The 25,937-nt window shown below is 43.9% G+C and overlaps 1 long non-coding RNA gene and 1 pseudogene across 1 annotated transcript in view; one reads left to right on the forward strand and one right to left on the reverse strand.

The window, feature by feature from the left end:
- LOC134757686 (uncharacterized) overlaps positions 1–25,937 on the forward strand; it is an 84,218-nt gene that overhangs the window by 17,263 nt on the left and 41,018 nt on the right. Inside the window, exon 3 of the long non-coding RNA XR_010131974.1 lies at positions 20,791–20,979. This is a non-coding gene — a long non-coding RNA (uncharacterized lncRNA). The remainder of the gene's footprint in view (positions 1–20,790; positions 20,980–25,937) is intronic.
- On the reverse strand, positions 6,115–24,933 carry LOC115930176 (pregnancy-specific beta-1-glycoprotein 3-like; annotated as a pseudogene).

Here is a 25,937-nt window from a genome sequence, read left to right on the forward strand (position 1 = left end):
CTCCTAAATCTGAAGTATTTTAACTCTCATTCTGATAATATTTATTTTCTGAGGCACAGAAGAAAGACAAGATTAGATCAATTGTTTTTCTGCCCACACCATCTCTTCCAACCTGCCTTCTCCCCTTTAATCAAATGTATAAATACTAAGCCTCCTGAAATCTCTTCAGAGAAAACACAAGCCACAGAGATTTTTTGCAACTCATGTTTTCCCAGGGTGCACTCTCAAGCTCTGGCTCAATAAAACTCAATTGGTCAAGACCCTTGCCTCAGTCAGTCATTCTGGATATCCACCATGAGTCCTGCAAAGCCCTTCAGTAATCTATTGCCTGCCTAGGTGATGTGTACCCAGGTGAGTCAGGTCTTCATGAGTCAAACACTCATCTTCCTTTTCTGTCTTTCCCAACCCTACCACTCAGTGCTGTGTGCTCTGATCTGACCCCAGCTCTGAGGTTGTTTGTATTGGTCTAAGAAAGCAAGACCAGGAGGGGCAGGTTGAGAAGGAAGTAAGAGGCCAACAGCCATGGAAAGTGGCATGTGGGGCTGTCATTGCTCAAAGCCACACACACTGGGTGCATTTTGTGAATTTTTCTGGATTCAGAATCTTTTCCCTGTGTGTCTATCTAGAAAATCACCCTCCTCCTACTTTCCTCTCATTACACTTTCTGTTTCTAGTGCACTCGTTTATGGCCAGAGAATGGCCATGCAAACAGTTGACAATAGAATAAAAAATGACTTTTTGTGAGATTTGGAACTTGGCCTTTCTTTTTCCAAAAGAGATTGAGGTTTCTAAAAGCTAGCTTTTATGCAGAGCTGTGCAGTTGTGAGTGTAGTTTTAGGGAACAGGTGCATAAGTGAAGGGTGAGACAGAAAACTAAATGCTGGCTGTTTGTCAAATCCTGAAAATAATTTTTGAAGGTGGATGTCATTCAGGAGACCTTGTAAATCTTAGAGTGTCCTCTTACCAGACGAAGTGGAGGATGAGGTTGAATTATGGAGTTAGGTGACAGTGGGTACATACTTCTCTGCCTCAGTTTTTTTTTTAATCTGTAAAAATGGGGATGGAGGCACTTGGGGTATTTTGTGAGGAGTATAGTTACCTGGAAAGCTCTTAGGATAGTGCCTGGTGCATAGTGAGTGCTGCATCTGTGTGAGCTATTATAATTATGGGAATAGACAAAGGTGCCCCCCTGGCCATCCAGAGTGGGGAGGTATTTTCCAGTCAGGGTCCAGGCAGGCCAGCTGGAGATGAAGCTGATTAGTGGTGAAGGTTAACTTCCAGGAGTGGAAGAATTTAGGAGGAGTAAACAGAATGCACAACATTCTGTAAACATGCCTTTACCCAACAGTAGGAATACTCAGAGTGGGTGTGGCTTCCGTGGCAATCATTATCTCCTGGGAATCTAAGAATGTGTCCTAGAGTCAAATGAGTTTGATGTAAGCCAAACCCAGAAATGGGCTTCAGGGCTGCCTTGCACATAGCATTCATTCATCTTGAAAAAGGAAAGCATTCATCTTGCTAAAGGAATCCCCTCTTCTGGCCCAGGCCGTTATTTTTGTTTTTGTACTCTCCTAATTTTTAAGGTGTAAGGAGAAAGACGGAAGAAAAAAATAATGAGGTACATGTATGAAATAACAGGGTAGAATTGAGACTGGTACGTGTAAGTTAAGAGAAATTGTGTATAAATTTTGTGTGAACAGAAAAAAGATTTCTTGTTGCAAACAGACCTCTCCATATAAATAGTACCCATTGCCTTTAGTGGATAGCAGACCGCATCACAAGAACGTTCCAGCAGAATCACGAGAGAATGGGTAGTATGGCTTCTTTAATTGGCAGGTTAGACTGAGTAAGTTACTGAAGAGAAAGGAGCTGAAGGAGAAGATGGGTGAGGGCAAGAAAAATGGGAAGGTGAAAGGAAAGGACTGAAAGGAATGTTTACCAAGGGCTCATCAGGTACCAGGCTCTGTGACTAATGTCTCACACATGTTAATTTACTCTTCCACTGTCATTTTCTGATGCAGTAAGAGTCAGCCTTACACTGAAGATGAGGAAAGAGGCTGAGGGAGGTCAAATGAGTGGCCCAGGGTCATCCAGCCACTTCATAGCAGAGCTAGTGTGTTTCACTGTGGTTTGCGCACACAGAAAAGTGAGACATGGAAGGAAGGCAAAACATTTTTGCTCTGGGTGATGTTTATGAAAGTGACCTGTATGAGGCAGAATAATGGCCTCTTAAAAATGTCCACATCCGGGCCAGGCGCGGTGGCTCACGCCTGTAATCCCAGCACTTTGGGAGGCTGAGACGGGCAGATCACTAGGTCACCAGTTCGAGATCAGCCTGACCAACATGGTGAAACCCCGTTTCTACTAAAATGCAAAAATTAGCTGGGCGTGGTATCGGGTGCCTGTAATGCCAGCTATTTGGGAGGCTGAGGCAGGAGAATCATTTGAACCTGCGAGGCTGAGATTGTAGTGAGCCAAGATTGTGCCACTGCACTCCAGCTGGGGCAACATGAGTGAAACTCTGTCTCAAAAAAAAAAAAAAAAATCCACGTCCTAACTCTTGGAACACATGCATTTACTTTTCTTGGCAAAAACACTGTTCAAAGGTGATGAAGTTGAGTATCTTGAGATGGAAAGCTTATTCTGGCTTATCTGGGTGGCTCCCTGTATCATCATAAGGGTCCTTTTAGTGAAAGAGAAAGGCAGGAGGGTCAGGGTGAGAATGATGCAGCCTGAGAGACTCCACTGGCCATTGCTTGCTGTGAACATGTGTGATAAGACAAAATTACAACGAATTTAGTAATAGATGTAATTGGCTTTTATTTTTGATTTATGATTTGGGGCAGCTCTCCCTCTACAGATGCCTCAGCATCCCAAGTAGCTGGGACTATATTGCGGGATCTGGCCAGCAGCCTGCAATGCAACGGGGCTCTTTCTTTGTTCCCAGGCAGATCGGCAGGTTGAGAAATAAAAGACACAAACAACACAGTGAAAGCTGGGTCCAGGGGGGTCACCGCCTTCTGATCCTGTGATGCTGCCAATGCACTGGATATACCAGCATTTATTATTAAGTTTAGTGAGAGTGGCGGTAGGTTAGTGAGGGATTTAGGGTCATTTATATGCTCTCCATAAGGGTCACATTCCATTCCCAGAGCTATGGACATCTGCTTTTCTGGGATAGGAATCTTGGTGATGTGAAACCTCCCTGACTGCATGTCCGTTCATAGGCTCTCTGCAGGGGGAAGCACATCACATGCTTTTGGCTCATTCTGGCAGTCCAACTTTGCATTTGTCTTTTCACAATCCTGCATGCAATTTTGTGGTTACAATAATCAGGTGCATTTCATCTTTTATTCCATAGCAATAATTTCAGGGGGTCTCCCTACATCTCCCCCTTTTCTCTGATTTAAATGAACCATAGCAATCATAGCTTGGCACTGATCACGATTGGATTGAAGAATATTTTTTCCAATTTTACACATGAACAATAAACCAATAGCACAAATTATACACAGAACAAAATTAACGATTGTGGATCCTCCCAAAGATTTTACCTGTTGAATGGGGTTGAGATTAGATAACCCCTCAGAGACACTGTCTAAAACTTCAGCACTGGGTAAAGCAGTTAAGTGTGCTTGAGAGGCTTCAAAAATCTGTTCTTTCAGCTTGCTTATGTCTAAACTTAAATTATCTTCACTTCCTTGTAAATGACATTTTACTGATTCCCAATTGTGAACAGACTCATTATATTGGAACGGAGTTATAAAAAAATCAGAAGTACTCCAATCACGTTGCATTTGTAATCTATGTTCTAAACTCATAATTCTATCTCCCATCCATATAACAGAAGCACATCCCGTACTGTAGGCACATTCTGGCAGCCCAACCTGGCATTGTCTTTACCCAATCCTGCATGCAATTTTCTATTTACAATAATCAGGAGCATTTCATCTTTTATTCCATAGCGATAGTTTCAGGGGGGTCTCCCTACAGGACTACAGGTGCATGCCACCATGCCCGGCTAATTTTTGTATTTTTAGTAGAGAGACAAGGTTTCACTATATTGACCATGCTCGTCTCGAACTCCTGACCTTATGATCTGCCTGCCTTGGCCTCCCAAAGTGCTGGGATTACAGATGTGAGCCACTGCGCCCAGCCCATAAATCAAACATTTCTTTGAGTTTTTGTAATTCCAGCCCAAGAGAAACCATTTGATATTTGAAGAATGGCTGCACACAAACATTTGCACAGAAATAAAAACATCTGTAGATTGCACCACACGAGGGAGACTACCAGTATGACTATCAGGAGGAAAATATCAAGAGTTTGGAATATGCACCTTAGGCAAGATGCAAACCAACTACAATAGGATAGATCAAAGAAGAAGCCAGAAGAGTCTAGTCATTTTAACCAGGCAGCATATTTATTGATTTTTACAACTGAGTCTCTATAACACCGGATGTATTTATCTATGTGCAACAAGAAGGGCCAGAAACTGCACAGGCTCCCAAATGTTCAGCTGGTAGAGAGCAATTCTATTATCTAGCATTGCATGTCTATGTTAAATTAAAACAGGGAGTGAGAATAGGCAAGTATAGAAGTGGAAGCCTAAAAAAAACTCCATATATTTGAGGAAAAAGTTGTGTTACAGATGCAGCTAACATAAGCCTTTGGGTGGACTAAAGGATCTCTTGTTATGTAAAAATGCATGGGCTGGGTGCGGTGGCTCACGCCTGTAATCCCAGCACTTTGGGAGGATGAGGCGTGCGGATCACCTGAGGTCGGGAGTTTGAGACCAGCCTGACCAACATGGAGACACCCTGTCTCTACTGAAAATACAAAATTAGCTGGGCGTGGTGGTGCATGCCTGTAATCCCAGTTACTCGGGAGGCTGAAGCAGGAGAATCACTTGAACACAGGAGGTGGAGGTTGCAGTGAGCCAAGACTGTGCCATTGCACTCCAGCATGGGCAACAAGAGCAAAACTCCATCTTATATATAAAAAAAAAGTGTGGTTGACATGATATATCTGACACTGTTAACTTACTCTCAGAGGCTACTTCTTGTGAAATCCTAAGTACAGCATTATTCTGGGAAGCAAAGGAGACAAGCATTAGCAAGGACAAATTCAGAGAGGTAAGAGTCTCATCATGATTGATAGTCTTGTTCTGACATCTTGAGAAAAGCTGTCCACAGTGTAAAGTCATCAACTTGTTGTCGTGGTTTGCAGTTTGAGTGTCTCTAAGTTATGGTGTTGAACATTTGGTGAGCTCTTAGTGGCCCACACCTCAGACACGAGGGTTTTCCCATAAAATTTACATTGAGTTGTCCACCTCCAGCTTATATGGCTTCAGGAACAGAGCCGCTCTTGTTCTTAATGATTTCATTGGAGAAAATTGAATTGGAAGAACTAAAAGAATTCAGGGTCCAGTCCAGTCTACCAGTGGATTATAAATACTCAAAGATAACGAACAGTGGTTCAATCTGGTAACAGGTGTACTACAGTTTTTCTTTTCAACATAGTTTTTCTGTCTATAGGAGTCTCTATTTTTACCAAAGATAATTCCAGTAGGATGAATTTGTTTGCAAAATAGGTTGAGTCTCACCGAACTTGCCCAGATTTTTTACCTAAGTGCGGCAAGAGTAGCGATGGACCATAGAGGCTCTTTTTAAACTCCCCTTTGCTAGAAGTTTTTAGTAAGAATCTCAGATTAAACTTCCAAAAACCTCTTGAGACTAGGAAGCCAAACCAAGGCCCACTTCAGACTTTGCCTGCATTCCCTATGGGTTTATTCTATGTATATTCTCAAATATAACATCCCAGTCAAAGCCTTGGTAATATAACCAATGTTTTCAAATGTGTCCTGTTATAAAGAGAGCAGATTCTTACTGAACTTGTGCAAATAGCTTTATTACCATAAACACATGAATACTCATGAATAGTTTCCCAATTCTGGGGCACTCAAATAGAGAGCAAAAGCAAATGTTTCCATTTTTGTTTACAAAAGTATACTTTACCAATTGCTCAAGAAAAAAAGTTCATAAATCTGGAGAATAAAACATTCAAAGACTCAGCACATTTTCAAATAGAAAATTATGAAAACATTATCCTTTTGATTATTTAGTCCAGTAACATTGAGTATTTTTCTTCTTTGTCTTGAATTTCATGAAGTATCAGCCTGTTCATTAAAATTTTGAAAGTTCTTAGTCCAGTGGTATGATCTTGAAGTTATCAGGAGCTTGTGTTCAAGAGTCCTTTTCATAGTCGTTTCCATAAATCTCCTTGAAGAAAAAGCAATTTTGGACTGTAGCTGATTGTAAGTAGTTTGAGGAAGAATCAAAGCAACTGTCTGGGAATGACAAACATTTAAACTGACTATGGTTAAAAATCTAATGAGAATTTATTATGGTAAAGACACAGCTCACATAGAAATCTAGTTACGTCTGTGGCATATGACACTATGATAACAGATTTGATTTCCAGAAATTTCATATAATTTTTAGAATACTCATTTTAAAAAAATCTTTTTTTGAAATGGAGTGTCACTCTGTCACCCAGGCTGGAGTGCAGTGATGTGATCTCAGTTCACTGCAAGCTCTGCCTCCCGGGTTCATGCCATTCTCCTGCCTCAGCCTCCTGAGTAGCTGGGACTACAGGTGCCTGCCACCACGCCCAGCAAATTTTGTTTTTGCATTTTTAGTAGAGACGGGGTTTCACCGTGTTAGCCAGGATGGTCTCGATCTCCTGACCTTATGATCCACCCACCTCGGTCTCCCAAACTGCTGGGATTGCAGGCATGAGCCATCGCGCCCAGCGTAGAATACTCATATTATTAACATTCCCATAAATATTATTTAGAGAAGGTTTAGCCTCACTTATCCCTTATTTGAAAATGTTTTCTACACAATTTAATATATCAAATAAGGTGGCTTTTCCATTCAGCTTCTGTTTCTCAAGAGTATTACTGAGTTCTGTGTAGCCCATTCATAAATAGGGCCAAAAAAGTATAGTCTTATGTATGTTGAAAAAGGTCCTTAGGTAGTTCCAGTACTTTTAGCTGAAAATCATTGATTTAGTTTTAAGTTCTACCTATTAGAACAGGAGTTCTCCATCCTTGTTACATGTTAGTAGTGTCAGGGAAGACTTAAAAATTACCAATGCCTGGGTCCCTCTCCAGACCTTTAAACTGGAACTAATGGGTGGGGCTTGAGCATCCACTTTTAAAAATGTTTTCCAGTGATTCCAATGTGTAGCTCTATTTCCCATCAGATTTCTCTGATTTCTTGTGGCATTCAATTTTTTCTATTTTGGTATCATGATTATTTTCAGGTCTCATTTCCTGTCTTAGGCTTTATGTCTCCTGGGGTAGGGACCTTGCCTTCTTCATTTCTGTATGTTTTTTGAACACATGAACTGGTCATCAGGAAAAGATCTCAACCACACATAGGTTGTGTTCTGAGTCTCAGGTTCACATGTTAAACCTACAGTCTTCGTTCTCCACGAGGTCAGATGTTGCTTGTGATGAAGGGTGTGGTTAAGTCTGCAGTGCAGATGGTGGAGGGGATTTCACTCTCTTTTTAGACATAGCATTGGAACTAAGAATTTTATGTCTATATGGGTGAAGGGGCAGGGATGTGTAGGAAGACAGTTCTAATTAGCATGAAGGAATTATACTAGGAAGTAGAGGTAAAGGAAGTGAGAAGGCTTAGTAAATAGAAGAAATGTGAACTTATCAAATAAGCTAGTGTATACCCCTGGAGATTCTTGATTAAGTGAATTAACTAGATTTTAGAAAGGTAAAGAGGCAATCATATGCAAGGAAGATTTCAAAGTCTGAAGACAAGAAGTCAAGCAATACTTTGAGAAGTGGTTGAGCTTTATGGGAATGGAGAGAATTACACTATTGAGAGATGTTAAAAATAATGAAGAGGGTTTCACCATGTGAAATTGTGCTTCTCATTTGAATCTGAGAAACAAATGAGCAGAGGCTGGAGATAATTATGTCTAAAAGACAGTGGGGTACAGGGAGAATAAAGGCCAGGGAGAAAGGGAACTGCAGGAATTAGTGCTGAGAAGCAGGAGTTAGTGGAGGAAGGAGGAGATCCAGGCCCAGATACAGGCAAATAAGTCTTTTCCCTCTCCCAAGCATGGCAGTCAGCCCTGCAGGAACCAGGATAAGAGAAAAGGCCATCATACCTGCCAGTCTTCCTAAAATACAGAAATGACGTCACGGCTGCTATATTGGATTAAGGAGAGGAAGACGTCCTATTCCTGAAGGAGCTGCCATGGAAAGAAAAGTAAAGAAGGAATGAAGGTGATGTTATCTTACATGGGGGAGGCTCAGGAAGAGGCATGTAGCATCAGGTACTCTATAATTGTTTCTTCAAGTACTACATTATTCCTCTTGGAAAATTGATGGGAGATGATTATATTCTTGCAGTTTTTTTTTCCCTCTCACCATGTTTCTAGGATGGTGATCAGTCCTCTGTCAAATCTCTACTGTACTCAGATATTTTGGAAGTCTTTCAGACATAAGAAAGGCTGATTGCTATTTTCTATGTCATTAGAACTTACCACCTTTTCACCTTTTCGTGGTTGCATCTTTTTCTCAGTGTCTCTGTTGTGGCAGCCATGAATGAGATTCTGTCAGGTCTCCATGGCAGGGAGCTGATTGACAAAAGGCCTAGGTCCGTGCATTTCAAATTCATCACCTCCTTTGCACAGAAAGCTTCTTTCCCACAGGCTCCCAGGAAGGGCGTGAAAGCAAGCCTAGTTCTCTGAGGCTCTCTTTAACTCTAAAGGGTGACTGGTTGGAGGACTCCCCATCAGCCTTGCAAAAACTCTTAGAACTGCATTGGTACCTAAAACTTCTTTCTCTTTCCTTTTCACAGGAATCAGCTCTGCATAGTGTTCTGTGGGTTCTCCCATACTGCCTTCATGTCTGCCCCACATTCCCTCACAGGTGTCTTCCCTGATAAATTATCTTGTATGTCTAATCCCATCTTGGATGCATCTCAGTTGGTAAAAACTAACATATCAGGCTTGATTCTTTGCACTTAGCTTTTTTTCCTTCTCTCCCACAAGTAGTCAGTAACCATGTTCTAGTGTTTTATGTGTTACCTCTTTTTCCATATCTATGGAAAAAGGTAGGTACTGTTGAGGGGCATTTCCTATGTGCCAGGCCCTGTGCTAAATACTTTACCTGTATCTCATTTAATCCACACAATAACCCTGTCAGGTAGGAATTATTTCCACTTTGCCGATGAAAAGACAGAAGCTTATCATGGTGTAAAAACTTTCCTGGTGTCATATGGCTAGTGACAGGTGGATCTGAAATTTGATTCTAGGACTATTTGACCTCAAGACTAATGATGATGGTAGTAATATAGCAGCTGACATTGACTCCTCTGTGTGGCATCTTGTTTCATTGATTGCATTAAACCTTTAAAAGAATGGTATGAAGAAAGCACTCTCATTGCAATTTTCAGGTGAGGAATCAGAGGTTCAGAGAAGTTGAGTCTTGTGCAAGAAATTTATAACTGTAAACTCTTACATTAAAAAAGAAGAAAGATCTCAGGTCAACAACCTACTTTAATACTTCAGGATATAAAAGAAGAACAAACTAAACCGAAGCACAGTGAATGAGGAAATAATAAGGATTAGAGTGGATATAAATAAAATGGAGAATGGAAAAAGAATAGAGGAAATTAATGAAACCAAAAGTTGATTCTTCAAAATAAAATCAACAAAATTGACAACCATTAACTAGATTGACTAAGAAAAAAAGAGAAAAGTTTAAAATTACTCAAATCAGAAATGAAAATGGACTCTGAGCATGGTGGGTCATGTTTTAATCCTAGCACTTTGGGAGGTCACAGCAGAAGGATTTCTTGAGACCAGGTGTGTGGACCAGCATAGGTAACCTGGGGAGAAGCTGTCTCTACAAAAAAATAAAAAACCAATTAACTGGGCATGTTGACATGAACCTGTAGTCCTAGCATCTTGGGAGGCTGAAGAAGGAGAATTGCTTGAGCCCAGGAGGTTGAGGCTGCATTGAGCCATAATCACACCACTGTATTCCATCCTGGACTGGCCTACATAGTGAGAGCCCGTCCCTCTCTTCAAAAAAAAAAAAGAAAGAAAGAAAGAAAAATGAAGCGATTACTACCAATTCTTATAAAATAATGCTTATGAAAGTACTATAAATAATTTTATGCCAATAAATTGGATAACCTAGATGAAATAGACAAACTCCTAGAAACACACAAAAATATGAATAGAACTATAATCAGTAATAAGATTGAATCAATAAAAGCATTTGATGAAATTCGATATTTTTTCATAATGAAAACATCCTAAGAATGGAAGGAAACCTCCTCAACATAAAGGCAATATGTGAAAAACCCAATGCTAGCATCATACTCAACGGAGAAAGACTGAAAGCTTTCCCTGTATGAGCAGGAACAAGACAAGGATGCCTGCTTTTGACAATTTTATTCAACATAGTATTGAAAGGTCTAGTCAGAAAAATTGGGCAAGAATTGAAAAAAAGACTTTCAAATTGGAAGGAAGGAGTAAAATTATTTCTGTTTACAGATAACTTGAACTTATATGTAGAAAATCCTAAAAGTGGAACAAACCAATTAGAATTAATAAATTCAGTAATGTTGCACAATACAAAATCAACATTCAAACATCAGTTGTATTTCAATACACTAACCATGAACAATCTGAAGGGAAATTAAGAAAAATAATTTCAATTTATATTAACATCAAAAAGAATAAAATATTTAGGAATAAGTTTAACCAAAGAGGTGAAATAATTATACCTGAAATCTACAAAATATTGCTGAAAGAAATGAAAGAAGACATCAATAAATTGAAAGACATTTTGTTTTCATGAATTGGAAGACTCAGTATTGTTAGGAGGACAGTGCTGCCCAAAGTGAGCTGCAGATTCAATACAATTCCTATCAGAATCTCAGTGACATTTTTGTAGAAAAAGACAAATCTGTCCTAAAATTTATATTGCATCTCGTGACTCTAAATAGACACACAGCTTTGAAGAGGAAGAATGAAGCTGGAGGACTCACACTTCCTGATTTCAGCATTTATTACAAAGCCCCAGTAATCAATACAGTGTGGTACTGGCATAAAGGAGGACATAGAAATAAATGAAATATCATAGCCCAGAAAGAAATGCTTGCATATATGGCCAAATGATTTTCATGGAGTGTTCCAAGATCATTCAATGGGAAACAGACAGTGTTCTCACCAAATGATATTGGGAAAGCTGGATATCCAAGGGCAAGAGAGTGGAACCTTTACCTAACACCATGTATAAAAATTAACCCACAATAGATCAAAGATCTAAATGTAAGAGTAAAAACTACACAACTCTTAGAAGAAAAGCTTCATGATACTGGATTTCACAATGATTTCTTGGTTGTAACAACAAAAGCATAGGCAACAAATAAAATGGATTAATTGGACTTCACAAAAATCAAAACCTTTTATATATCAAAGAACATTATCAAGAAAGTAAAAAGGCAACCCATGAAATGATAAAAATATTAGCAAATTATAGTGTGATAAGAAATTAATTTCCAGAATACATGAAAAGCTACAAGTCAACAACAGCAAACATCCAAAAACCCAATTAAAAAATGAACAAAGGACTAAAATGGAGTTTTCTCCAAGGAAGATATACAAATATCCAATAAGCCCATGCAAAGTTCCTCAGCATCACGAATACTTAGAGATATGCAAATCAAAACCACAATGTTACACCACCTCACACACTTTAGGATGGCTTTGATAAACAACAACAATGACAGCAACACAAAGCAACAGGTGTTTTCAAGTAGATGGAAAAATTGGAGCTCTAGTGCATTGCTGATGGGAATGGGAAATGTTATAGCCACTGTAAAAAGTGGTGTGGCTCTTTCTCAAAAAATTAAACAATAAATTACCATTTGATCCAGCAATTCCACTTCTGGACAAACTCCCCATAGAATTGAAAGAAATTTGAAGAAATATTCGTACACTGATGTTCAGAGAAGCATTACTCACACTAGCCAAAAAATGGAAACAACTGAAAAGTCCATTGAAAGATAAGTGGGTAGGCAAATGAGGTGTGTCTATACATTGAAATGTTATTCAACCTTAACAAGGAATAAAATTCCAATACATCGTGCAAAATGGATGAACCTTGAAGATATTATGCTAACTGAAATAAGCCAGACACAAAAGGATAATTATCATATAATTCCATTTATAAAAGATAGTTAGAATAGCCAGTTTCATAGAGACAGAAAGTAGAATGGTGTGTGCTAAGGGTTATGGGGAGAAGGAGTGAGTTACTGTTTATTGGGTACAGAGGTTTAATATGGTAAGAGGAAAAAGTTCTGGAAATGGATAGTGTGATGGCTACACAACACTAAATTGCACACTTAGAAATAGTTAATGGTAAGTCTTATATTAGATATATATAAAGTGTCTGGTAGTCTTACCTTCTCTATAATTACACACTTTTTGGCACTGCCCCTTTCCTGCCATGCAGAGCCCCAGGGGTGAATCTCTCTATTTCTGCAGCTCTGCATCAGTCACTATCCTCCGTGCTGTGTCCCACATGCTGTGCCCACAACCTCATACAACCGGTGACTTCAGAGCCAGGACGCAGCTCAGGAGTCTGCCCTGAGGCTCCTTCTCTTCTTATTTCCCTGCAGCCTGGCCCGGGGGAGGCTTGGCTTCAACTGGCAGCTCAATTTAGCCAAATTCAGGACAGGCCACCAGGGCTCTTTCTCCACACATGCTGGTCCCACCCCAGGTTCAGTGAGGCAGGCCCAGTCACCAGAGGAGCCCGGAGCAGAGCAGGAAGCAGAGTCTGAGCTGCTCCTCCCTCACCCAAGGGGCTTCCTCCTCTCATCTGGGGGAAAAGTGTGAGCATGTTTCAAAGCCTCAGATGTTCCTTGTAGCTCATGGAATAGGTACAAGGAAACAAAGACGTGGCAGAAGGGGATGTGTTGGTGACATCAAGAAGCAACTTGATCTTGAGGACTCTCCTTCTTGTCCCTCTGTGAAGCCTCTTCTACCACATAGGGCTCAGGGCTGATAATGACCCCTCCCTAACTTTCTTAGGCCAGACACAAGGTCAGCCATGAGAAAACAGAAAAACAAGGAGAAGAGAGTCTGTAGAGACAAATTGGAAGGGTTCAGGAGGAGAATTTGGGATTTGCTTGTGCCCATGGGACAGAGGCTGGGAATAAAAATGTTTTCCTGACTCTTCTCTGAAAGCCAGATAGACTCCACCTAAAACCCTATTGCCAAGGATGCTGGGATCCACTTACCAGAGACTTCGACTGTCATGGATTTGGAGCTTTCCTCGCCAGTGGCTGAGTTACGAACAGAGCAAGCATAGAGCCCTCTATGCTTTGTAGTAACTTGGGGGATAGAGAGCTTTTGTCCTGATAGCTGAAACTTCCCATTAATTGTCCAAGAATACTGTGCCGGTGGGTTAGATTCCGCGAAGCAGGACAAGTAGAGGTTTTGTCCTGAACGGTAATAGGTGAATGAAGGGTAAATTCTGGGGAGGTCTGGACCATCTGGAGCAAAGAGAATAAACCCACAGGTGATGTCATCCAAGGGAAGGGGATGCTCCTGGTCTCTTAAAGGCACACAGTGACCCTCTGAGCCAAGACACACCCTCAAGTCCCAGCCGAACCCCCTCTATGTTCACTGAGCTGAAGCCTGAGGTATTCACCTGTTTCTCCCATCACAAGCTATGGGCCCCAAGTCTCCCATGACAAGAGCATCCCCTCCCCTTATATTCCTGGTTAAGGCTGTGCCTACCTAGGTTTTCCCAGGGCAGGGAGTCATGGCCAGCTCGGATGTCCAGAAGTAAAGATATCTATACTTGGACCGGAGAGAGACTGAGAGGCCTGGCCTCTGGTCATTTGGATTTAAGCTGGTGTCCTGGCCCACAGAGGAACAAAAGATACTCACAGAGGACATTCAGGCTGACTGGGTCACTGCGCATGCCACCATCTCGGTCCCGTATTTCACATTGATAAGGTCCTGTTTCATTTCTCGTGACACTGGGTAGAATGAGGATCGTGTTTTCAATGGGTCGCTTTACCCTGGGACTGACCGGGAGGCTCTGACCATTTAGCCACCAAATGTAGGTGTAGTTCTCACTCTTAGGTTCACAGGTGAAGGCTAAGACATCCTTATTCTCCCTGGGTTTTGAGTTGTTGATGGTGATGTAGGGCTTGGGCAGCTTCACTGTGTGGATAACAGAAGATTGTCCTGTGTGGCACCTTTGATTCCTCCACAGGCATCCTTCAATCAGATTTGGCATCTCCCACCTGTCAACCCACCAGAGTCCTTGAAAGCCAATAGCTGATGCGTGTGTCACAAGATAGATGCATGATGATCTAAGGGCTCAAAGACTGTGAGGCCACCTCCTCTGTTTTAGGGAAGCACAGACTTTCTCAAGTGTCAATTGAGCAGCAGTGTTGGGTCATGGACAGACACATCAGTGGGAGTCACAGCCCCTGGTACCCCTCCCAGTCCCTCCCTAATCAGTTGGCTGGCTGGCTCACCTTGGGTTCCTTACCTGGAATGTGCAACTGCTGGGCCCCTTCCAAATTCCATCCTACTTTGTCCCCCTATATGTGATTTCTCTGCAGCTCCCATTTCCAAGGACATTCTAGAGATGAGTAATAATGGGACTTCCCATTGTCCTGAAACCCTGAAGATACTGATCAGCCTGGCCTGGGACTGGATGTTTCAGCAGAAATAACACAGGAGAGACCAGAGTCAAGCCTGGAGGTCTGTTCAGTCATCAGCCAGTGGAGGCACAAAGTGGGGCAGTTTTTTGCAGGTGTTTCATGATGACTTACTTGAACCAGTGACCTCTAAAGATAGAACAGAGTGCAAGGAATGATCTCGAAAGAGTGAAGGGGACAGGCAAGAGCTGGTGGCTTTGGAGCAGAACCATGTTTCCTGTCCTGGGTTCTTTAAGTTTCCTCTCCTTCTGCAGAGGGCAGGTGAGGACCATGTGGATCTTTCCAGAAATACATGTGGACGTTTGCAAATGCAGAACTGATTGGTAGAAAGGGTGGGAATGAACTGCTGGAAATCTGGTCGTCATGGACCATGTGTGTTTGATGGATATGAGACAAATTTGAAGAGAAGTTTTGGGAATATTTTCTTTCACTGGACATTCTACTCTCTGATTCCATGGATTCAACTACTCTAGGGACCTCATGTAAGTGGATTCCAGAGTGAATATGAGAAGAGACTGCTGTTTGCCAGGAGCTGGGAGTGGGGAGAATCAGAAGTTGTTCATGGGTGTGCAGTTTCATTTATGCAAGGTGGGGAGGTTCTAGAGATCTGCTGTAGAGCTTGATGCCCATAGTTCACACAGATTGAGTATTTCTTATGCATAAGACTTAGGACAAAAAGCGTTTTGGATTTCTGACACTTTTTGATTCTGAAACATTTGTCATATACTTACTGGTTTAGCATCCCAAATCTGAAAGATTCAAAATCTAAAATGCTCCAGTGAGCATTTCTTTTCAGCATCTGATTAGTAGGCAACAGTGGGAGGTGATAAGCCAAAGATATTCTTGCCCTTTTTTTTCTCTCACCACGTTTCTAGCTTGGTGATTAGTTTTTGGTCAATTCCATACTGGCCATGCTGCACTCATATATTTTTTAAGGCTTTGGGATGTGAGAAAGGCTGATTGCTATTTTCTGTCATCAGAACTTTCCACCTTTTCATGGTTGCCTCTTTTTCTCAGTGTTTCTGTTGTGGCAGTCATTAATAAGAGCCTGTCAGGTCAGATTTAGGACAGAGTTTTCTAATTCTGCAAAAAAATGTTACTGGGATTCTGGTAGGGGTTGCATTGAATCTGCAACCCACTTTGGGTAGTATTGTCTTTCTAACAATATTGATTCTTCCAATCCTTGAAAATGAAATGTCTTTCCATATATTGATATCGTCTTTAATTTCTTTCAGCAATGTTTTGTAGTTTTCAGGGTATAATCATTTGACCTTTTTGGTTAAACTTACTCCAAAATATTTTATTCCTTTTGATGTTAATGTGAATTGACATTATTTCCTTAATTTCCTTTCCGATTGTTCATTGTTAGTGTATAGTCTAAAGAATGATCTAGAAAGAGTGAAGGGGACAGGCAAAAGCTGGTGGTTTTGGAGCAGAAACATATTCCCTGTGCTGGGTTTTTGATTTTCCCTCTCCCTTTGCAGAGGGCAGGTGGCTGTTCCCTGACAGCTAGATAGACTTCACTGGAAAACATATTGCCAATGCTCCAGGGATCCACTCACCAGGGACTATGATCCTCTTGATTATGAGATTTGTTCCATCAGTGGCTGAGTTATGGATGAAACAGACATAGATCCCTCTATATGTTTTGGTGATTTGGGGAATAAAGCACACTTGTGCTGATTGCTGGAACTTCCCATCAATCAGCCAAGAATGCTCTGCCAGTGGGTGAGAGTCTGTGAGGCAGGAGAGCTTGGGGAATTCCCCTGTATGGTAATAGGTGTATGAGGAAGAAACGGTGGGGGCATCCAGGCCATCTGGAGCAAAGAGAATAAAGTCACAGGTGACATTGTCAGAGGGAAGGGAAAATCCTGGTCTGTGGAAGGGCCACAGTGACCCTGTGAGCCAAGTCGCAAGACTGAAGTCCCAGCCAAATCCCCACTGTGTTCACTGATCTGGAGCCTGAGACCTTCACCTGTTTCTCCCATCACAAGCTGTGGACCCTGAGTCTCCCATGACAGGAGCAGCCTCTTTTCTCTTATTGTGGATCAAGCCTAGGCCTACTCTGGTTTGCCTGGGGCAGAAAGTCATGGCCAGCGTTGATGTCTAGGGGTAAGGGTCTCTGTACTTGGACCTGAGAGGGACTGAGTGGCCTGGCCTCTGGCCATGTGTATTTGGGATGGCAGCCTGGCTCACAGAGGAACAGAAGATACTCACGGAGGAGATTCAGGGTGACTGGGTCACTGTGGCTGGCACTCCCTGAGTTCCGTATTTCACATTCATAGGGTCCTGCAGTGTACTTTGTGACACCAAATATAAAGAGGGTCCTGTTGGTTTTGGACAGCTGCAACCTGTGAGTCATAGGGAGGCTCTGACCATTCATCCACCACAGGCAGCTTGTGTCTGGAGCCTCAGGATCACAGGTTAAGCTCACAGCCTCCATGGCCCCCCCTTGGGTTTAAGTTGCTGCTAAAGATGTAGGGCTTGGGAGTCTCCACTTTGCAGAAAACAGAGAGAAGATTGCCCTGTGTGGCACCTTTGATTCCTCCAAAGGCATTTTTCAATCAGAGTTGGCATTTCCAACCTCTCAGCCCACCCAAGTCCTTAAAAGCACATGGCAGGTGTGTGTGTTACAAGACAGATGCATGGCAATCTGAGGGCTCAGAAATTGTGAGGCTGCCTGCTTTATGTGGGAGAAGTACAGACTTTCTCAAGTGTGAATTGAGCAGCAGCATTGGGTCATGGAAAGACACAGGACCAGTAGTCACAGCCCCTGGTGCCTCTCTGAGTCCCACTGTCTCCAACTGTTTGCCTGGCCCACCTTGTGGTCCTGACTTGGAGCATGCAGTGCTGGAATCTTCTTAGTTTCAGTCTTACTTTGCCCCCCAAGGTATGTTTTCACTGCAGCTTCCCTTTCCAAGGACATCCGAGAGATGAATGATGGAACTTCCCATTGTCCTTAAACCCTTTGGGTACTGAAAGCCTGGCCTGGGACTGGGTACTTCAGCATAAATAACACAGGGGAGACCAGAGTCAAGCCTGGAGGTCAGTTCAGTCATCAGGCAGTGGAGCCACAAGGTGGCGCAGTTTTCCCAGGTGTCTCATAGTGACTGACTTGAGCCAGTGACCTCTAAAGATAGAGCAGAGTCCAAGGAATGACCTACAAAGAGTGAAGGGGACAGGCAAGAGCTGATAGCTTTGGACCAAGACCATGTTCCCTGTTCTGGGTCCATGATGCTTCCTTCCCCTTGTAGAGGGCAGGTGAGGACCATGTGGATCTTTTGAGAAATACATATGGATGTTTGCAAATGCAGAACTGACTGGTGGAAAGGGCGAACATGAACAAATGAGGGAAGTCTGGCCCTCATGGACCATATGTGTTTGGTGGATATTAGACCAATACTTGGGAAGAAGTCTTGCAGATACTTTCTCTCATTAGACATTCTACTCTCTGATTCTGAGTTTGACTACTCTATGTACCTCATATCAGTGGATTCCAGAGTGAATCAGAGAGTAGAATAGTAGTTTGCAGGAGCTGGGATCAGGGGAATAGGGCATTGTTCCGTGGGTGTGCGGTTTCAGTTATGCAGGATGAGGAGGTTCTAGAGATCTCCTGTACAGCCTCATGCCTATAGTTCATACAGATAAAGTGCTCCTTATGCAGAAAGCTTAAATCCAAGTGTTCTGGATTTCTAATTTTGTTTTGTTTTGTTTTGGAATATTTGCAGTATATGTACTGGTTTAGCATCCCAAATCTGAAAAATTTAAAATCCACAATGTGCCAGTGAGCACTTCTTTTTAGCATCACATCAGTGGTCAGAAGGGTTGAGTTTTGGAGCATTTCAGATTGTGGATTTCTGGATTTCCGATGCTCAATTTGTAATACTGTAATTTTCCCATAAAAAGTTGTCAGGAGTTTAGACCTCATGTTATGTTCTGACCCTAGTAACAAAAAAAATTTGGAGGAAACATTAAAATGTTTTCATAAGTGGAAACTTTTACTGATGATCCAAACATCTAAGATCAATTGCTGGTAGTAGTATTTCTCTTGAGACCAAAATAAGGTTTAGGTATGCCGTGAATCCCAGCAGGATCACATTATGCTCAAAGAAAGATGCCAAAGGTGATTTGAAATTAGCAACTCGTTAAGTAGAGAGAGTCCCATTAAAAGGACAGAACTGGTCAGTGTGTCAATTACATAAAGGGAGGAAGGATGCCAAATTAAAAGAAGTGATGTTTGTTATGTTAGTAAATATAGAAAGAACTCCCTGCTTCTAATTTCTGTGCAGTTAGGAAAAATGGGGAGGACCCCAAAACAGGTAGGTGAAATGCTTTCTTCATTTTCTCTTAGGCTCGTGAAACACCACTAAAGTTTAAGTTTGTGTGAATTAGGAAGAATCTAAGTGAGATGTGGCACAGGCAGTAAAACCATTAGACAGCGCCCACCTGGCCACCTCCAACTGGTCCCCAAAACCACCAATATTCACATTACGTGTATCTGACAGCCTTTGCAGTTGTCCACAACTACAAAATTTAAAAATTGCTATTGCCAAAACAAAATATTAAATGTGAAGTTGAATATGTTGTTCCACTTCTTTTCCCCACTCTTCTTGAACTTTCCTGTTTCAGTTTTGGAAGTTTCTATTGACACATCCTCAAGCTGGAGATTCTTTCCCCAGCTGTGTGCAGTCTACCAGTAAGCATCAAAAGCATGCTTCATTTCTCTAACAGAATTTTTTTTTCTGAGACAGAGTCTCTCTCTTTCACCCAGGCTGGAGTGCAGTGGCATGATCTCAGCTCACTGCAAGCTCTGCCTCCTGGGTTCACACCAGTCTCCTGGCTCGGCCTACCAAGTAGCTGGGACTACAGGCATCCGCCACCACGCCCAGCTAATTTTTTGTATTTTTAGTAGAGATGGGGTTTCAACATGTTAGCCAGGATGGTCTCCATCTTCTGACCTTGTGCCTGCCTCGGCCTCCCAAAGTCCTGGGATTATAGGCATGAGCCACTGTGCCCAGCCATCTCTGAGGGATTTTAATGAGTTGTTGACTTTTGAGTTTGTTCAACTTTTTACTTACTGTTAGAACCGAGTGACAGATTTCAATCTTGTTATATGCCTGACAGGAAGCCAGAAGTCTCTGTGAAGTGACAGGAGAATGTGAGCTCCATAGTAGTTTGAGGATGGAGTCATGAGTGAAACAGTTGAAATGAGTCCATGGGCCTTGGGGACTGCAGGCCTGTCCAGCCTCTGACACCCTGGTGAGTCAGTCCAGACATTACAACAGTGACAGCAAAGTAGCATGTCTGACTCCATCTGGCATCTAGTCTCAGGCTGGCTATCCTCACTCATTCCTGGGCATAGGCCAGGCTAACCTTGGGAGGAATTTAGTTTATGGTTTGACTTTGAAGCAAGAATCACAAAAGTTCCTCCATTAAACTAACACCCTTACTTTGCCCAGGGACGGCCTTTGTCAAACTAGTGAAAGACCATGAGATTAAGGTTATAGGAGGGAACTGAATTCTGCTACAATGTTGGCACAGTTTCTATAATCCCTGACTGCTGCAATGTCATTTGGCAAGAGTTTACAAAATTTGTAACTAATTGCTCCTATAGATAACATCACTATTCTAGAACGTGAGATTGGTCTTTTGAGATGTTTCTCATTCTTTTGCATTCTGGCAACCGGCTGACCTCATCCATACCTATGACTAATGGCTCAGCCCGTCATGTGGTCCCTACCTAGAGGCAGATTCAAGAACAAACAGATCATTTCCCTCCACCCGCATGATTCCATCACCAAACAATCAGCAGTACTAATTTTTTAGTCCTGTGCCCCTGAAACTATCCTTGAAAATCTCTAAGCCCTGATCCACTGGGGAGGCTGATTTGAGTAATAATAAACCTCCATCCTCCTGTTTGGCAGACTTGGAGTTGTTAAAATCTTTCTTGACTACAAACCAACATTTCAATAATTTTTTTTTTTTTTTTTTTTTGGTGCAGGAGGCCGGAAGAACTTGCCTGGCAATTATGAGGGGATGGAGGAACTGCCTATCCCTGTCCCATTGTCCTGTCCACAGGTCAGCCTCACAAAGGGAAAGAGCCCTGGATGGGAATACAGTGGAAACTCATTCTCTTAGTGACCTGGGGTCATTGGCTCAAGATGAAGCCTAGCAGGAGTGGCAACTCCAGGTGATTTCTGCACCTTTCCTATTTCCTGGGAGGTGGGCCAGGCCACAGTGTTAGGAGGAAGGGAACAGAACAGCCAGCCTAGTTAGAGGGAGTGTCTGGGGAAGGCCTAGGGGTGGGGTAAGAAGCTGTGCGGGACAGGGCTTGCCAGTCAGAATGAAGTGGGAGGAAGATGAGAGACACAGAGAAGCAGAGAGAGGCAGAAACACCATGGCAGTGAGCAGTGAGGGCTACACTGACTTCAGAGACCCCAGGGACCAGGTGCCCCCAGTTCCACAGTCCAGGACAAAGGAGCCTCGAGAACCCTCTGGTGGCCAAAGAGCTTCAGAGTTACATGAGGTGGGGTAGCTTTAGGGGCAAGAGGTAGTGGGGGGATGAAACATGGGTGTCAGCCTCTGAAGGACAAGGGACAGATGTGGCTAAAACCTCCTAGGATTCTGCATCCAAGATCCAGTCTCTAAAGAGGTTTTGGATCATAAATTTCTTCATTCCATTCCTTCATTTGTTATGTGAGAGCTCCTGAGTGTGTCTCTCTCGCTGGGCCTGTGCTGGAGCAGGGTCTGAGTGGGGAAAGAAAACAATGTCCTCTCCTTGATCATCTCATGACAGTGACATGGGCACTTTGGGAAACACAGGATTTCATGTTCAGTGATGGGGGGTTAAGATCTGAGGGGGAGGCCTGGATATTTTTTTTGCACTGACTCTGACGGTTGAGGCAGGTGATTTAGTTCTGGAGTGCAGACTAATCAGCTGACCATTTGCTCTCACTCCTCTGAGGTTTGGATGCCTAAGAAGAGAGGATTTGAGCCAATAAATGACTATAGGGTGTTTGGAACCCAGCAAGCCCTCACTTCTGGTGGAGAAGATGGGCCTGTGGCTGCAGACAGAGCTCATGTGACCCTGATCTCCCCTTTGGGTTTGTGTGACTCTGGTTCAGTGACTGTGCCTTCCTGTGCCTCAGTTTTCTGTCAATCAAATAAGCTAAGTGGCAAATGGACTGTGGCTTTTCATGCTATCTGTGAATAAATGTTAAATTATTCACAGTCACCTGACCTAATGCTTGGCACAGTGGAGGTGTTCACACAAACAACAGCATTTATTATTAATTTGCTTCCATGAGAAAGCACCTTTACGTCAGATCCCTGTGGACAAGCTGCTACCAGGTACATCTTCTCTCCTCTGTTTCTGCTTCTGGGGACATTAGACTTTCTGTTTCTGCTTCTGGGGACATTAGACTTTCTATGGACTGTCCTAAGCCTCCTGAGACAGTTGGCTGATGTCCTACAAAGCTTGTCTTTCTGTCCTCTCCACTCTGAGTGTCAGGTGAAGAAAGCTCTGTCTTTGCCCAGATGAGGCTCTGAGGACTGAGCCCTGGCTGGTGAACAGCTCCAGGAGACACAGTCCTCAGACAGCTGGTAAATTCTTGGTCCCAGTAAGCCCTGCCCAAGAAGCCACAACCCAGCACTGGTACAGGCTCCTCAGCTTAACTGGAGCAAGGATTTAGGGACAGAGGTCTGGGGTTGAGGCTTCTAGGGCTGAGCTTCTGTGAGGATATCTCAGGGGGCCCTTCAGGCCAAGCCCTACTCAGTTCTCCAGGGTCTTTCTCAGGGTCAAATTTATGAAGAGGGCATGAGGTGCTTGGCTGAGACTGATCTCCTCCTGCTGAGTCCCCCATCAGACTGTCCTTCCTCTGCAGCAAGTGTCTGCAGGGTCTGGATGCGGGAAAGGAATTCTGATCTGTTGCAATTTGTCTCCTCTGTGTGTGTCCTGCACTAAATGCCCAAACCCCAGCATGGGACATAATGCAGAGAGGGACACAGGCACAGTCCAGGCCTGACAATCCTGTGTGTGTGAAGTAGAAGTGACCCCTGTCCCCCAACACCCAGGGATCATGTGGAATCACTTATGGTATAAGTTGAAGGTGAAATGTCCAGTTACTCCTCTAGTCCTATCACCTCGCTTTATGATGTGTAAGGTGTAGGATCCTGCATCCTCCTGGGTGACATTCTGGATTAGCAGGGATGCATTGGAATATACTGTTTCTCGTCCACTGTATGCAGGCCCATATATAATTATTTGACCGTCTACTACGTATGATGTAATGTAATGGTAGAGGTCCGTCATTTGCCGTTTGTACCAGATGTAGCCAGCAAGATTCTGGGGCAAATTGTGGACAAGTAGAAGAACATCCTTCCCCTCGGACACTTTCGGTGGCTGGGCTTCAATCGTAACTTGGGCACTGATAGGCAGGTTCCAGAAGTTTAAAAGTGATGCTAGGAGGTGGAAAAAGCACCAGTCAATATTGAGACCTGTGTATTGGGGTGAAAAGATGGAGCCCTGGGTCCTGAGAAGGTCTCTTCAATCCTCAGCCTTGAAGACACACACACACACACACACACACAAACACACACACACACACAAAAGGTGCATGTTAGTTTGTGTGTGTGTATGTGTGTGTGTCCTACTGTCCTACTAGGTCAAGGTCAGCAGCATGACCCCTATTCCTTCAACACTTCTGACCTTGGCATTTTTGTTTGGAATCCTCTTCCCCAGGGGTCCACACGGCCCCCTCCACACTGCCCTCAGGTCCTGCTCACATCAGGGCATCCTTAGACTTCTTTCCTGACACCTCCTTCAGAGACCCTGGGTCTTCCCTTTCTGACCTTTCCCTGCTCTGCTCCCTCCAGGGTTCTTGTCAACACCTGACCTCACATTCTAGATCTCTTTGCATGTCTGTCTTCCTCCCCAAGACAGCGTGAGCTCTGTGAGGACAGGGACTTTTGTGATCTTGGTTGCACCCCAGTGCCTGGAGCAGGCTGCAGACTCCTGTAGATGTGAGAGTTCTCCGGGCCCTCCATGCCCTGGGTGTTTTTTCTCCCCCAATTGTTGAGGTTTTTTGCTGAGGACAGTGTTTCATGTCCTGCTTATACTTTTATTAGAAGTGTCATCTGATATAGTTATTATTATCATTTTTCAAAATGTGGTGGCCCCTGATGATTAATCAGGAAAACAGAACACTTAAGATTTTCCTACCTCTTACCAATTCCGGTTCAATGTGACATTTCAGTTTTGACCTCTGTCCCTCTCTGGTGTATTTTGCCCTATCCAGGCTCCAACAGAGCCTTCTTTCCTTTTTTTCTTTTTTCTTTTTTTTCTTTTTATTTTTTTGAGACAGAGTCTCGTACTGTCACCCAGGCTGGCATGCAGTGGTGCTATCTCGGCTCGCTGCAACTTCTGCCTCCCGGGTTCATGTGATTTTCCTGCCTCAGCCTCCTGAGTAGCTAGGATTACAGGAGCGCACCACCATACCTGGTTAATTTTTTGTATTTTTAGTAGAGACAGGGCTTCACTGTGTTGGCCAGACTGACCTTGAACTCCTGATCTCGTGATCCACCCACCTCAGCCTCCCTAAGTGCTGGCTTCTTTCATTTTTTAGAACCCCATCCTCTCCAGGAGACCCCATCCAGTCACTCTGCTTCCTCCTCCTGTCCTCTCCCAGGAAGTTCTCTCCTCACCTGTGAACAGGAGCCCCTTCCAGGTGATGTGCTGTGTGCAGGGAGGGGCTGAGAGGGGCCCCATGTTCTCTGCGCCTGCGTGTTCTACTCTGTGGAGATGAGCCTAGGATCCAGAAACTTCCTGAGCAGGGCTGTCAGCTGTGCTGTCCTTCCTCCTTCTGCACTGAGCCTCTTCCCAGGGCAGGAGCACTTCTCAGGCTCATGGGTGGGGTCAGGCCCAGGACACCTCTCTGTCCCCTTCTCTCTCAGTCCTGCCTCCTTGTCCCTCCTTCTGTTTTTCCTTTTGTCTGTGTTTCAGGTCCCTGGGAATTGTGGAGGCCTCTGCCTTTTTCATCAGTGATTCCTTCACCAAACCTCAACCACACTTTGTGCAGACACACACACACACAGAAGAGACACACACAGACCCACACAGTCACACACATACACTGCAGGTTGGGCAAGCAGAGTCCTGGGCCTCAGCCTCCTGCTGTCCCCATGGCTCTGGGTCGGGGTGCACATTCACGCCCTTTGGCCTCTTTCATCCCCATCTGGCTCTCCCCTTCAGTGCAGGAGGCTGAAGCTGCACCGGGTCCCTGTCACAGTGATGCCCCATTGTGCTGGGGGTGAGCTGTGTGTTGCCTGGTAACAGGGACCCTTCCTTTCTCTAATCCTGTCTAGCTTGGCTGCAGCTTCCAAGGATGGACATTCAGGACCTGGGTGTCCCAGAGGAAACTGTCCTTCCTGGAGGTGTGCAGGGTGAATCTCTCATGCCTCTTGGGAGGAGAGGCCTGTGCTGGTTGCTCAGTGGGGGCTGTGAGTCCGATAGTCAAGAGGACAGTTCTTGGTCACTCTATGGCTCCCTGGGGTCTGGCAGCTGAGTTGGAGCTCATGGTTTCTCATGTTCTTCCTGACCATCTTTGATGTCCTCTCTTCTCTGCCCAGCTGATTGTCCTGTGGTCACCACACCTTCCCCGTGGTGGTGCAGGAGGAAGTGCGGAGTTATCCAGGAACCCCACAGGACATGGCTCGTTGAGACGCAGGAGGGGTAGCCTGGGACACAGCAGGGGTTCAGAGCTGCAGAGATTCATCCCGACTTACTCCGTGGCCATGATGGGCTCAGCCCTCCATGTGCTGACATACCCAGGGGTCTATCCTGAGGGTTTTGACCTGGCCAAGCTGCTCTCTGTAGAGGAGGAACAGGCAGTGGCCAGAGATCCTGTCTGGAGGGACGTTGCTCACACCTGAGAGGGCGGGTGGGGGTGAGTTGTGTTCTGGGAGCAAAGAGCAATAACACCCCTCATCTCCCCGCAAGCACACAAGAGAGATCTGTCTTCCCAAGGGACAGCTGGTGGTAGGTGGCCACATCCCGGATGGTGCCTGTGTGTGACCATCACACGCTCTCTGGGCCCCCTGGGCTGCAGTGGGCAGGCAGGACACAGGGTGCCTGGCTGATTCCCGGGGAGG

This window comes from Gorilla gorilla, chromosome 20, assembly GCF_029281585.2.
Source record: "Gorilla gorilla gorilla isolate KB3781 chromosome 20, NHGRI_mGorGor1-v2.1_pri, whole genome shotgun sequence".
Classification (NCBI taxonomy): Eukaryota; Metazoa; Chordata; class Mammalia; order Primates; family Hominidae; genus Gorilla; species Gorilla gorilla.